We start from the raw sequence: 15,492 nt of genomic DNA on the forward strand, positions 1-15,492 counted from the left end.
AGAATAGAATGATCTAATACTGTCCTTAAAATAAAACGGCACCATCTTTAGGACTAGAAGCCACAGATTATCTCTCCAATCTGCATCTATCTAGAGTGTATTACATCACGAGATTTTTTTTTTTTTTTTTTAACTTCTAACCTTTTGCTTCTTACTGACTTTGTCTTACCCCATCTTGTGGTTTGTAACTGTGCCCCAATTATAGACTCTCTAATCAAAACACAGCTTCTCTTTCCTCAGGACGGCCCCGGAGCCAAAATTTTCTGTAATCTCATGTGACCCCAGAGAAAAATGCCAGGCTGCAGTAGACAGTGAATCCCCCATGGTAGAGCTGATGTGGTAATGACAATGATGAGTCTGGACATCTGCATATGCATCTGTCTCTAACAATATTGTGTGACAAGATCTCCTAAAATGCATCTTCTTCAAATGATGCAGCAACGCCCCCAACCTTGCCTCCAAATATCTTCATGATTTGTGTCAGCTCTAGAAAAGAACATAAAAACTGCCAAGAAAATCCATTAATGTATGACTTGGTAGCAATAAGGAACAAAGGCAAGGAAGTGTAGGCATGGCTTAATTTATGGTTTCAAAGAAAAAGATGAGACTTGGAGCAGTTATGATGATTTGGGTCAAGGATACAAAACAATTGTGGGAATCCTTAAGGCACAGGTAACTAAAGAGACTACTTTGGGTAATGCATTTTAAATTTCTTTGCTGTATTTATTTTTTAAATACTTATGATTAAAACACACAAAATGTTAAACATGATAAGTAAATTTTCCAAAACCTAAACAGGTAAGTTGAGAATCATGAAAAGCAGAAATTTAGTGTACTCTCGGTGGTTATTACCTTAGTTAGTGGCTTCTAGCTTCCCGTGCATCAGAAGAACCTGCAGCATTTGTTACAAGAGATTGGTGGGCTCCATCCCCAGAGTTTCTTAGAAATTAGTATTCACAGACCCTTCCAAGACTGTGCTGACGCTACCCTGAAGCCCACACCTGAAGGAACATCACTGTAGTACAGTGAGAACTTCAGGGTAACTACAGCCTTAATAACTTGATTGGTCTTTTGGAAGAGTCTCCCTGGACTATTGTTCTTTGTGATTGCCTCCCTGTCAACTGTTATTCCTCAGAACATTGGTTTCAAGCAGAAAATTCTAATCCCCATCTCTTGTACTTAATCTACTGAGCAGTGATCAAACAACTTGACAAAGCCAATACATTTGTTTTTAATGTATAATTTTACACCAAAATAAATTAACATGAAGGCTTGCTGGTAGGTGCTCCCCAGAATTTAAACACAGATTTTGTGTTCACTATTTCCTTCTTAGCTTAGCAACATTTTCCCACACACTTTTTGGTTCAAAACTGTTTCAGATGGATAATGTTCCCGGAAATAAAGAACATTTAGAGAGAATACAGTAGGGGCTGGGATGTTGATGTTTCAGAAATCTGCCACAGAAGACTGTGTATGAAAATGGTAGAAGTTTCCAACTTTGCTATAGCCTGCAGCAATGGTCTCTTAGGAAAGGAAAAAGCACTGATTTGGAGGAGTAAAAGTACCTTCACATGGTCCCTGAACCTTAGCACTGATGGAATGTGTTCCTGTCTGCATCATTGTCCAAGTACCCCTCATCCTGCTAAGCTGTCAAGCACTTATTATTCAGAAACAGAGCAGCAGTTAATCCCCCTCATCCCCTGAGAATCAATATTGAGTGATATTTTTCATTTTACACCTGCATAAAAAATGTGAATTAGATTTTTGTGAAGATGGAGTAGAAGTAGTTTTCCCTATCCCTTTCACTAAGTAAAATTAAACCTTTAACATTATAAATAAAATAAGTATACCAAGACTCTGAAAGTTGGAGAAAAGGTAAACCATCTGGGAGCCTCAGGGCCCTCAGTCACCCCAATGATGACTTCCTTGGGCTTCTGTATTGGTTCATGTATCCCAAATATGGAACTAAAGAAACTAAAATCCCAACAGACTTAGATTTAAAAGGGGGGGGGCACAAAATCATGCTTTACTTAGCTAAAGGACTAGGAAAGGAACAACACAATAAATGAAAAAATCTTTAGACAATAATGGCTTTATTCCAACTATTTAAGACAGAAAATAATGTACCCCTACCACAACCATGCCAACAGAGGCTAAGTGGGGAGCCTAGACCTCCACATTCACCAGGCTGTAAAGAAGCCCCATATTTCCTCATCCCCACCAATGGAATAGACAGAAGGTTAAGTAGGTACCTGGGACTTTCATTCCCAGCAGGTGGTAAGGAGACTCCCCACCTTCCACCCCTACCAGGTTGTCAGTGGAGACTGTGGGAAAGCTGAACTTTTACCTTCACCTAGCAATACCAAGTCTCTCCTCCCCATCTCCATTGAGTGGTGTCATGGGAGGCCTAGTGGAGAGTCAGGACTGTCATCATGGCCCAGGAGTAATCAGACCACCTTCTTGTCCCCATGTTGTCTATGGATTCCACATAGGGAACATAAAAGAGGCACTTCTGCCATTCCCAACCAGAGAGGTATCAGTGAAGATCTAGTGGGTAACTTGAATTCACAATCCCCACAGTAATGTGGAGCCCCCTTAGGTGACAAGGGAGACCAAGTGAGGAACCTGCACTTCTTCTCCCACCTGGCAAGGATGAGGTGGCACCATTCCCATTTTGCCCACTGGGGTGATATTCGTGGAAGACAACTAAAACAGGATGTTTAAATAAGTCCAGAGACTCTTAACATAATAAGAATATGACCAGATTTCAACTGAAAATCATTCATCACACCAAGGGCCAGGAAAATCAGAAACTGAACGAAAAAAAGACAATTTATAGATGCCAACAATGGGATTACAGAGAGATGTTAGAATAGTCTGACAAATAGTCTTTTTAAAGCAGTCATAATTTAAAAATACTCCAATGAGCAATTATGAACATGCTTGAAACAAAAAAGTATCAGCTAAAAAAAAAAAAAGAAGAAGAAAGAAAGAAAAGAAAAAGAAAAAAAGAATTAGAAAAAACTAAGTGGAAATTTTAGAACTAAGAAAACCCCTAATGACCAGATATAAAATATTGTGGGTGGCCCAATAACAGAGGGGAAGTGATGGAGGAAAAATCCTGTGAGATGGATTATAGAATAATTAGAATAACTCAGTCTGAGAAACAAAGGAAACAGACTGAAACAACAAAGCCTTAGAGACTCTGTGTGTACAGTAGGTTGATTAATGGCTCTGAAAGATATTCAGTCTGATCCTAATTCCTGGAAGCTTGTGAAGCAAAAAGAATTTTGTAGGTGGGATTAAATTAAAGAGCTTGAGATGTGGAGAATATAATGGACTTTCCAGATGGACCCTAAATGTAATCACAGTGTTCTTAAAAGAGAGAGTCAAGGGAGATTTGACTACAGCAAAGAAAGTAGGAGATTTGATTATAGAAGCAAGAGATTAGATTGAAGAAATTGTAAGTCAAAGAATACATAGCCTCCAGTAGCTAGAAAAGGCAGGGAAATGAATTGTCCCATGGAACCTTCAGAAGAAACCAGCCTTGCCACACCCTGACTAAACCAATGGAACTGGTATCTGGCTTTTGGTCTCCAGAATTGTAAAAGAATAAATGTGTGTTTTAAAACAAGTTTATGGAAATTTGTTATAGCAGCCATAGGAAACAAATACAGTATAGAACTATAACAAAAGATCTAACATTCATGTCTTGGGTACCTGAAAGGAGAGGAGAAAATGGACAGAGCTGAAAAAGTACTCCAAGAAATAATGCCTGAAAGATTCCCAAGTTTGACAAAAGACATAAATCTACAGATTCAAGAAGCTGAATAAATCTGAAAAGTCAAACAGAATAAACTCAAAGAAATCTGTGCCAATACACAACATGATCAAATTTATGAAAACTAAAGATAAAAAAAAGTCCTTGAAAAAGTGAGAAATGACACTTCATATAAGAGAAAACCAAGATGAATCACAGATGTCTCAACAGAAACCATGAAGGCCATAGAAAGTGGTACCTTTTTCAAATGCTGAAAGAAAAGAATTATCAACCTAGAATCCCATACTGAGTTAAAATATCCTTCAAGAATGAAGGGGATATAAAGACATTCTTAGGTGAAGAAAAACAAAGATATTCTGTCACCAGGAGACTGGTCTGCTCTAAAAGAATGGTTAAGGAACTTTTCAAAACAAAAAGGAAGGAAGAAAAGAAGGTATATTAGAACATCAAGAGAGAAAAAATATGGATAAATATGGACTTTTTTGTTCCTCTTGAGCTTTCTAAATTATATTTGATGGTTGAAGCAAAAATGTTAACACTGTGTGATGCCTGTAAAGGAAATATTTGACAACTATAAATGGCAGAGAAAGAAAGGCTGTAACAAGAAGTAGTTTCTATGGCTCACTAGAATTGATAAAATGACAACAGCAGTAGACAGTGAAAAATTCTGTGTGTGTGTCCATGATATAATAGACTGATTTTAATGATTGATTGTAGCAATCATTAAAAGATCTATAAAGAGATACACTTAAAAACCCTATAGACAAATAAAAAATGAAATTCTATAAAAGCTCAGGTAACTGACAGAAAGGCAAGGAAAAAAAACCTCAGAGGAAGTTAAAAAGAGAGAGAGAGGGGTGCCTGGGTGGCTCAGTGGGTTAAAGCCTCTGCCTTCAGCTTAGGTCATGATCCCAGGGTCCTGGGATCAAGCCCCGCATCAGGCTCTCTGCTCAGCGGGGAGCCTGCTTCTCCCTCTCTCTCTGTCTGCATCTCTGCCTGCTTGTGATCTCTGGCTGTCAAATAAATAAAAAAACCTTAAAAAAAAAAAGAGAGAGAGAGAAACCAAAAAATATAATGACAAAAATAAGCCTAACATATCAATAATTATAGTAAATGTAAATGGTCTGAATACATCAATTAAAAGATATTGGCAGGGTGTATTAAAATATATGACCCAACTACATTATATGTACAAGGAATTCAAATCAAATATGATGATATAGTCAGATTGAAAGTAAAAGGATAGGAAAAAAGATATGCAAACATCAATCAAAGAAGGAAAGGAGTATCTTTTAATCTTTTAATATCAGATACAACAGACTATAGGCAAATAAAATTACCAGATATAGAGAGGGATATTATGTAATGATAAAAGAATCAATACACCAAGAAGACAAAGCAGTCTTAAATATAAATATACCAAACAACAGAGCTGCAAAATATGTAAAGTCAAATTGATAGAAATGAAAGAGGTGGACTAATCCACAATAACAGTTGGAGACCTCACACATTCTTTCAACAATCAACAGGACAGCTATGCAGAAAATTAGCAAAGATATATAAAAACTTGTCAGCAGTATCAACCACCAGGATCTAAGTGGGCATGTACAGAACATTCTACCCCAAAACAGCTAAATACACAGCCTTTTCATGTGCTCATGGAAAATATACCAAGATAAACATCATTTCAGGCCATAATATCAACTTCAACATATTTAAATGAATCAGAATGACACAGAGTGTATTCTCAGACCAAAATAAAGAAAGACAGTACAGGAAACAAGTTTCTCTGTCCAAAAACACAGAGATACAACAACAACAACAACAACAACAACAAAAATCTCCAAATATCTGAAACTAAACACCACACTCCAAGTAACCCAGGGGTCAAAGAGGAAATCTCAAGAGAAATTTTGAAAAGTACTTGAACTGGATTCAAATGCAAAGACAACTTATCAAAATGTGCAACAGAACTATGGCAGTGCCAAAAGGGAAATGCATAGCACTAAATGCATATATTAGGAAAGAAGAAAAACCTAAAACCAGTAATCTAAATACCTACTCAATAATATAGAAAAAGATGAGAAAGGGGCGCTTGGGTGGCTCAGAGTGTTAAAGCCTCTGCCTTCGGCTCAGGTCATGATCCCAGCGTCATGGGATCGAGCCCCGCATCGGGCTCTCGCCTTGGTGGGAGCCTGCTTCCTCCTCTCCCTCTCTGCCTGCCTCTCTGCCTACCTGTGATCTCTGTCTGTCGAATAAATAAATAAAATCTAAAAAAAAAAAAAAAAAAAAAGAAAAAGATGAGAAAAATAATCCAAAAGCCAACAGAAGGGAGAAAATAATAATTATAAAACCAGAAATCAATGAAATGGAGAACAGAAAAACAATAAAGAAAAATAAGTGAAACAATATGGTCTTTTAATGATCAATAAAATCGATAAACCTCCATCAAACTGACAAGAGAGAAGACACAAATTACCAACATCAAGAATGCAGCATAGGATATCACTAGAGATACTGCAGACATCAAAAGAACAAAAATAAATATGAGCAATGCTCCACAAATGGATTGGACAACTTGGAGGAAATGAGCCAATTCCTCAATAAACTTAAATAAATTATCACAACTCACATAATATGAAAAAGATCATTTGAATAGCATATAAAATATTGTTGTGGGCTGCATGGTGTCTTCCCAGAATTTATATGTTGAAGCCTTAACCACAATACTCAATATGATCATGTTTAGAGATAGGGCCTTTAAAATGATGATTAAGTTAAAGTGTGACAATTAGGACAGGTCCTAATCAAGCCTGACCAGTATCTTTATAAAATGGGTAAATTTAGACACACAGGGAGACACCAAGAAGGCACACACAGAGGACAGACCATGTCAGGACACAGCAAGAGGGCAGCCATCAGCCATCTGCAAGACAAGGAAGAGGCCTGAGAAGAAAACAAAACTGCTGATCCCTGGATCTTGGACTACCAGCCCCTGGAACCATGAAAATATACATTTTTGTTGTTTAAGCCCCCAGTCTGTGGTATTCTGTTATGGCAGCCCAAGCAAACCAATGTAAGTATTAAAGAAATTGAGTTCATAACTAATATATTATGTGTATATATGTGTATATATATTAGTTATGTGTATATATGTGTGTATATATACACACACATATATATGTGTGTGTGCATTTATATAAGGAATATCCCAGACCAGATGGTTTCCCTGACAAATTCTCCAAATATTTAAGGAAGAATTAATACCAATTCTACACTCTCTCTTTCAGACAACAGAAGAGGGAAGACATTGTAACTCATTTTATGGAGCTAGTATTACTCTAATATTAATAATGAAGACAGCACCGAAAAAGAAAACTATAGACCAATATCTCTTATGGATATAGATGTAAAAATCTTTAACAAAATATTGGCAAATAGATTATACAAAAAATTATACACAATGGCTAAATGGGATTTATTGCAGGGATGCAAAGCTGGTTCAATGGTCAAAAATCAACATACTCTACTATTGCAACACACTAAAGAAGGAAAATTAAATGATCACATCATTTGGTGGGGAAAAGAGCATTTGACAAAAATTAATACCTATTCATGATAAACACAGTCAGAAAAAAACTGAAATGGAGGTGAAATTTTTCAATTCCAAAAAGAACAGTTACAAAAAAAATTACTGCTGATATGATGTATACATGATGATGAAAGACTAAATGCTTTCCCTGGAAGATCAGCAACAATGTAAGAACATTCATTCTCAGCCTTCTACTTAATATGATATTGGAACTTCTAACAGTGCAATAAGGCAAGAAAAGAAAAGGCATACAGGTTAATCATATAGAAAGAAAGAAAATTGTTCTTTTAGATGATGTGATGGTCTACATAGACCATTTGAAGAAATTACAAAACACATTTAGAGCTATTAAGTTCAGCAAGTTCTCAGGATACAATAAAAAATACAAAAATCAGTAAATTCCTATATACTTGCAGTGAATAGTCTGATAGATGTGTATGATATCTCACCATGATTTTAATTTGCATTCCTTAAGGGCTAATGATGTGAACATCCCTTCACGTACATATCTGTCATTTATGTATCTTTCCTGGTGAAATGTCTTTTTAGGTCTTTTGGCCATTTTTCAACATTTGTTTGTATTGGGGGAAACTGGATAAAAGTGACCGTGGGATCTCTCTGTGTTATTTCTTATAATGGCATGTGAATCTCCAATTATTTCAAAATACAAGGTTTAATTAAAAAATAGGGATTGGATATATTCTAACTTTTCAAATTATGTTTGGAAATTTAAATAAACATAGAGTGTTATTTATATATTTATCTGTATGGCTTTTTACAATAATACAGAATAGTATATACATTACTTTTGTTCTTGCTGATGCAGGTGACGAAGACAATACACAGCTGCTTTCCTTTCGCTACCATGTTTATACTGTCAAATGTGCTCTGAAAACACAGCTTGGGGGCTGTTTGCAGGCATTGGCACTGTCCTCGGCTTTGCTTACTGTCAAAGACACTATATCATACATTCATCTAAAATAAACCGTAACTTTAGGATTACTTCTTGACTAAATGCACCTCTAATGAAAAAGGGGGATACTGTCCATTTCACAAGTTTGGTCTCTACTTTCTTTGCTGGTGATTTTATGTAGGAATTAACTTCCTGTGCTGAAGTTCTAAAGCATAGTCATTGTTGATTCCACTTTACATTATATCATAAGTCATTTTTAAGTGATAAAACTATTGAAGGAAACTGGCTAATTTCATATGGTAATCATTAATGTGTTCACTACTATCGCACTGTTCTTCCATCCGGGCATAAGATCGGATTACTCTGCTCGTCCATCTTCCGGTTAGGAATGGCTATATAATTTGCTTTGGTCAATGAAATATGAGCAAAAATGGTAAGTGTTGCTTCCTGGTAGAAGCCTTTAAAAACTTGTGGGTGATTCACCATGTCCCCATGGGCCTGATGAGAGATGGGGATGTTTGGATAACAGGGGCTTTATTAGCAGGAACTCTAAGAGAGAGGGATGTAGAAAGTCTTTTATTGATGAACATGGGCACACAGCATCAGCAAGAAATAAACCTTTGTTCTTTTCAGTCTCTGAGATTTTAAAGTTGTTTGTTATGACTGCATAACCTAAACAATCATAACTAGTTAATATATTTTATATTTACATCAAGCATACAAAACTCTCTGCCATAGGACACTATACTATGACGTCCAATTATAAACACCAGTTAATGAATTGTTCATTGGTATATATGATGTCATCCTCCACTCTGATAACACCAAACACACACACACACACACACACACACACACACAGTCAGATCAAGTCTTGCAGCTCTTCCTTTTGATATAAATTAGAGCAACAGTTTACTAATTATTCCATGAAATCAAGCTTTTGGATGAAACTGAGCAAACAGGGAAATGACCTATCACAATCTTGATAGGGATACCGGAGTAACAGAAAATGTATGCACTGCCTTAAGCATTTTGGACAATTTCAAAGAAAGGAGTCACGTACTTGTATGTGTGCTCTACGTATGAATTGTGATTCATGGTTGCTACTAACATTAATCATATCAGCTGCATATTACCCGTCATTTTCAGGGAGAAATAACACTGGCTAACATTTTCAGACACTGTGCAAAGATCTTTATGTGCATTAGTACACTTAACCAGTTAGTACTTCACTTTGCTAATAACACACCCCATGTGTCTTAGATTAGCATTATTTGGATAATATTCAAAACTATTAAGTTTTTAATCATAACATTTACTATGAGCCATGTCAGAAGATCCTAATGTAAATCTTAACTGGGTCTTAAATTTTACCAAGACAATTCAACAGGTATTTTTATGTCATACTTTATATCCTCTTTGTAGTACATACTCTGGACATTGGCGCTAGGTGAAACAGGTGACTTAAAATGCTTAAGTTTGGGATGCCTGGGTGGCTCAGTGGGTTAAGCCTCTGCCTTTGGCTCGGGTCATGATCTCAGGGTTTGAACCCACCTAGTCAGGCTCTCTGCCCCACCCCCGCCTGCCTCTCTGCCTACTTGTGATCTCTGTCTGTCAAATAAAATAAAAAAAATAAAAATATAAAATTCTTAAGTTTATTAATGGTCACAGAACTTCTAGCTGTTAAAGGTATTTCCCTATTTGAAATGCTGAAGTACATTTCCTTGATGCTAAAAATTTCAATAGTTTCAAATGCTGCTCAAATGACTATTTTAATTTAAAAATATATAACATATCATGAGAAATTTCTTATAATTTAGTGGTCTCTAGTCTGTCTAGGAATTTATGTATTTCTTCTTGCTTTATGTGTATTTTGCCTGTAAAATATGGGACAAAAAGCATTGCCAAAGGAAGTTCTATTTTTTTTTCCACTTTTATTAAGAGAAAAGTAACCAAAGGATCAAATTAGGAGTGTTTCTATTTTCAACGATGATGGGGATTTAATGCATTAGTAAAATTATGAACTAGGTACTACACACATCCACAGTGAACAGTGTGGACTACAATACCAGAATACTTGAATTTAGGGTTTATCTCTACCTATGTGACAGCGGTCATGATTATTGCTCTCTTCATGCTTCAGTTCCTGTCCTATAGAATGGGGACATGGGTAATGCATGCAGACCTCTAGGCTATCATGAAGAATACATAAGTTAATTTATCTATAGCCCACAGAATACCCAGCACACAGTAACTATTCAATAAATTTAGTTACTGTGCTTGCTTTAAATTGTTAATACATATGTTCCCAGCATATCCATCACTTAATATCACCTCCCTTACTCTGGAGCCTCTTCTCTTCCCTTGGACACTTTAGAGAATCTGAGGGACTGCATGATAAATCAATTGCATTTCTATTTTGAGACATACTGCCACTTTAACAACACACACACACAACTACTTTTTTAAAATTCAAAAGAAGTTGTTAAGGCAAAGAAAGACAAAGATTCTATTTCACTAAACTTAAATAACTTTCTGCAAGTAAGTTAATAACTAGATAAGGGTAGTATATGCTCTATATTTTTTAAGAGGTATTGATAGTTTTGTAAATCTCCCCGTGTCCCTAGGGGAATAATGAAGGTACACAGTATGGCTCCTGATGAATAGAGACATGTAGCGATAACCAGAGTGAGACCAAGGTCTCTGACTCAGAAAATAATTCAGAAAAGACGTATGAATGCATTTAAGAAGACAATTGACTTAGTAAACACCTTCTCAGATGTCATTCCTCCACAAATATGTGACTGCTTGGGCGTAGGGTTCTGACCTCTGTACCTAGTACAGAATCCTTTATTATGCATTTTTATAGAATTCTTTCTTTCAGAGAACTTATCTCAATTTGCAAATAAACATTTACTTGCATAATTGTTTTATTAAAGCCTGACCCCCTGTGTTGGCAGGGATAACTCATCTTTCTGCTCATTACTGATCCCTAGTTCCCCATCCAGCACCTGAAACGGAGAGGGCTCTCAAGAAGCAGAGACATTACAATTCTCCCAAAACTAGAGATGTGGGTCTTGAAAGGAAAAAGTCATGTCATATCTACCAGGTGAGTAAAAGTAGCAAGGGAATGCTTTCTCTCAAATAAGCAACAGTAGCTGAAAACTGGAACAGTTCTGACATATCTATGTATTATAGAAAGGACATATCCATGTATTATAAAACATATGCCTTTCAATAAACAATCAACATTTCCTATAAATAGACTTGGAAAATTCAAATTCAATTTCAGTAACAAAAACACTGTGTCTGATGACATGTAACTATTTTGACCACAGCACTTCTCTGGAATCCCAAAATAAAGTTGAAGCCATAATTTGGGGGTACAGAAGAGGTTAACCACTGAAGAATGGGATACTTTTTTTTGTCATAGCCAAAGAACATGTGTCCATGTAGTTCAGTTGGATTCTAGTCTTCTCACTGATAGTGTTGAATAATTGTGGGTTTGAAATATGTATACAGAATTTAATTAAACTGAGAGACAAGAATTAAGGAAATCTATAAATGTCAAAATAATGTGAAACTGGTTATGTGAAGGAGCAATTAAATTTACTTGAAGAAATAACAGATGAAGACCTAAGAGAGACATCCATCCAATTAAATGAATATTCTGAGAGTTCTATGATAAGCTCAAATGAAGAGTAATTCTCTAAATTTGTGAAGTTGGGAGTTCACCCCACTGAGACCTTTCTTTGCATTGTGGTTCATTTAAAGCAAGCAGAGATTTTAAAAGTATTTCAACTTAGCACTAATGAGAAATTTTGATTTCAGTCTTCATTGCTATACAACTTTGTACAAAGCAACTGGCTAAAAGGCACAGACACACAAACACCCTCAAAATATAATCTGCTTTTAACGACTGACAGTTTAAAGAGAATTGCAAAATTCTTTTAAAACTGCTTAACCTCTAGTCACAACGACTGGATTAAGGATGATTAAACTTGCTCAAAGATTCTAGTGTTCTGAGGAAAATGATGGCCATGTTTTGAGGAAAGACCAGCCTAATACCTTAGGAAGTTTAAAATTAAGAGCAAACTGTAGATCAATTTAGCCACCTGCTTTGTGGTAATTTACTTGGCTGGTAATTTTAACTGCTGAAAATCTTAACTTCGCTGATAAATAATACTTCAGTTTTTCAGTTTGTAGGAAACTTGGTTAATTCTAACAAAAGTACTCAAAGGGTATTAAATATTAGAAAACCTTAATGTCCAGCCCTTAGCACATAGTTAAGACGTTCACGTTGGTAGAGAAATGTGGCCAACATATGAAATATAGAAGACTGTAGGCACAGTGGGGTGTCATATAGATAAATAAATACATGAGTTGCTAAAACGCGAACCGAGAGCCCAACTGGACTCTAACATTTAATAATTGTACGACTTCGAGTTAAGTTATTTCAGCTCTCTGGGTCTGGATTTCCTCACCTGTAAAAGGTGGACAATAAGAACTACCCCTCAGGTTGCAGTAAGAAGTGAGTGAGTGAAGGCACACAACACTGTGCCTGGTACACAGTGAGAGCTGTTTTCTTCTAAAGTTTCTACCTTTGGAATAAACAAAATAAGTATATTTTTGGTAAATGAAACGTAACTATTCATACTTCAACAATATGGGTTACTGTTATGTGGGAAAGGAAACACAAACACATTAATACCCAGTGATCCTAACTGAAAACAGGAAAACTTGAACGTCCATATTAACTCCAAAGACCATTTTTTAGAGCAAGAATGACCCTAAGGGCGGCAAGCTTCTCTGCAAGTGTACCTCCGGCATTTCTCCCCCAAGTTCCACACTTGTCTTCTCAAAGTCGTACCCCAAGCCTGCCAACGAGGAAAGTTTTACCACCTACCGAGTCCCGGGAAAGGTCCCACCAAGCCCAGCACCGCTGTCCGGCCATCCCTCCTCTCTCCTTGGCTCTGGTCTTTTGACAGACGCCACTCTACCTCCCACTCCCGGCACCACAACGAACCTCCCGTCCGCCCCCTGTCCAGCGGAGAACTCCGATATGGGCAACAGGCTATAAAGGCTGCGGCCCCTCGCCGCCCCCCGCCCCACCCCGCCCCCAGCGCGCCCACGTCCGCCGCCCACCGCCCCCGGCGCCGCGCGCCCACTCCCCTCAGCACCCGCTCCGGCACCGCAGTGCATTCCAACGCGCGCAGACGCCGCGGGCTGGAAGGGACCCGTCGCCGCCTTGCCGGTCAGTACCCCCCAGTCTGCTCCCCCACGTGAGCGCCATCCCTAATGGAGGTGGCCACGCCACCTCCCAACGGCTCAGCCCGCGGGGACGCCCGGGAGCGCAGCACTGACAACAAAAACAACTCGACCCGCGCCGCCACGGAGCCGGCTGCCATCGCCGAGCCCGGGAGCGGCGCGGCGGCGACAGCGGGGGCTGCGGCACGGCCGGGCCGCCGCGGGAGGCCGAGATTTACCTGCGCGGCCCCGCGCCCCCGGGCCGGCCATCCTGCAGCAGCCGCTACCGCCGCCCCGCGGGCCCGAGGCGCCGCCCGCCGCCGGGGGAGGCGCCGCGCCGCAGTCCTGGCTGCGGCGCCCGGCACATGCTTGGCGCTGGCGGCGGCCGGCGCCCGCGCACAGGTGGGAACCCCGCGAGTGGGCGTTGGGGCGATTCCCTTCCCCAGCCGGCGCTCGCCGCCCGCTTCCACTCTTGACTTTGCCGGTGCGCGGCGCCTGCCCTTGCTCCGGCAGCGGAGCCGCCTGTGCCCGCGCCCCGGCGCCGTGGGCGGCTGCGGTCCCTGCGCAGCTGGGGCGGCGCGTCATGTGCATCTCCCGCCTCGCTGCTCGCTCCGCGGCACCCGGCGGCCCGGGGGGCACCGCGCGGCGGCCCGGCCCGCGCCCACTCCCCGCCCGGCGCCCGGACCCCCTCCACTCCCGCGCCCTCCCCCATCCCGGAGCTGTCAAGGAGGAAAACGCCTTGCACACACCTTGGAATGGACGGGCGCCTCAGTCACCGACTCGCCAAACTCTTAGAAGGTGTCCATTGGTCTGTAGGGAGGTTTGGGCATGGAGTAGGAGCCGCTTTCTTATTATTTAATAATGTTGGAAGTGCCGGGTCCGCTGCCAGAGTTGTGGGTCATGTGGGCACAGCAGAGGCTGGCTGCTGCCAGTACCAGGGTTTCCTGAGGATCCTGAAACTATGATCTCATCCTCCTCATCCGCCTCCCCCGCCCCTCTCTCCGCGGGCGCGCACGCACAGCACACACACATACACACACATGCACACACACGCATACACACACGGCATGCACTATCCTCCTTCCTGGACCGAAATATTCCTCCGGGGAAATACAGTGTTCGTGCTCTTCATTGAAAAAAAAAAATAAAATAAATAAATCCTCCTTGGACAGAAATTTTTCTCTTTCAAAGCTTGATTTATGTGCTTTGTTTATTGCTACAGTTTTCCCTCACACGTGCAAGGGATCCGAACAGAGCCTCAGAATTAAAATTAAAGATAATCATCTTCTTATGTTGACCCAGATTTTGGTCAGAACCCAAGAACTCAGACAGTACAATTTCAATTTAAAATAAAAATAATATGCCAGGCTTGACTATGGAATAGTAATAACACCTGAGAGGTATGCAGTGGGTTTCCTTCTCAAGCTGCAAACATTTCCCAAACATTACCTCATTTATTTGCAGAGCATCTTTGCAGAGGAGGTGGATGAGAAGGGAAATAGTATTGTCACCTCAGATACAGAAGCATGAAGCCTAAGTCAGATAACATGACTTACCCAAGTACACGTAAGTCAGTATCTCACTATAAATATTAATTGCACAGCTACTAACTGGTTCCTTATTCACTCTTACCAATTCTTGGAAACTTAGATTACTGAACATAATCAAGCTATCCTTGATTATTTTTAAGTTACCAACTATCTAGCAAATTAATTAATTGATTTTTCTACGTGGATATGTCTTTATATAATTTTCTTCTCATTATTTGTATTTATCTTGTGTATTTGAATGATGGGGGGGTATGTGTATTTGGTTATATGTGTGTTTATCTGTGTGAGATCCTATTCATTTGCATGGTTTAAAACCCTTAGATAGTATGAAGCAACTGTAGGCAATTTTTGAGGGGTAAGTCACCAGTTTCATAGTGATTTGTTATACTTCACTCATACTCTTTTTAAG

General features: G+C 39.4%; 1 protein-coding gene across 2 annotated transcripts in view; it reads right to left on the bottom strand.

Annotated features, from left to right (window-relative positions):
• The window catches only part of DTNA (dystrobrevin alpha), a 356,301-nt gene extending 341,806 nt beyond the window's left edge, over positions 1-14,495 (bottom strand). Inside the window, exon 1 of one of the 2 annotated variants that reach the window (XM_032310167.1) lies at positions 14,283-14,495. The gene's annotated coding sequence lies outside the window, so the exon portion shown is untranslated. Of the gene's footprint in view, positions 1-13,772; positions 14,055-14,282 lie in introns of those variants that run through there. The other variant, XM_032310168.1, reaches the window with a different exon arrangement.
• Positions 14,496-15,492: the final 997 nt, after the last annotated feature.

Source organism: Mustela erminea, chromosome 13, assembly GCF_009829155.1.
Source record: "Mustela erminea isolate mMusErm1 chromosome 13, mMusErm1.Pri, whole genome shotgun sequence".
Classification (NCBI taxonomy): Eukaryota; Metazoa; Chordata; class Mammalia; order Carnivora; family Mustelidae; genus Mustela; species Mustela erminea.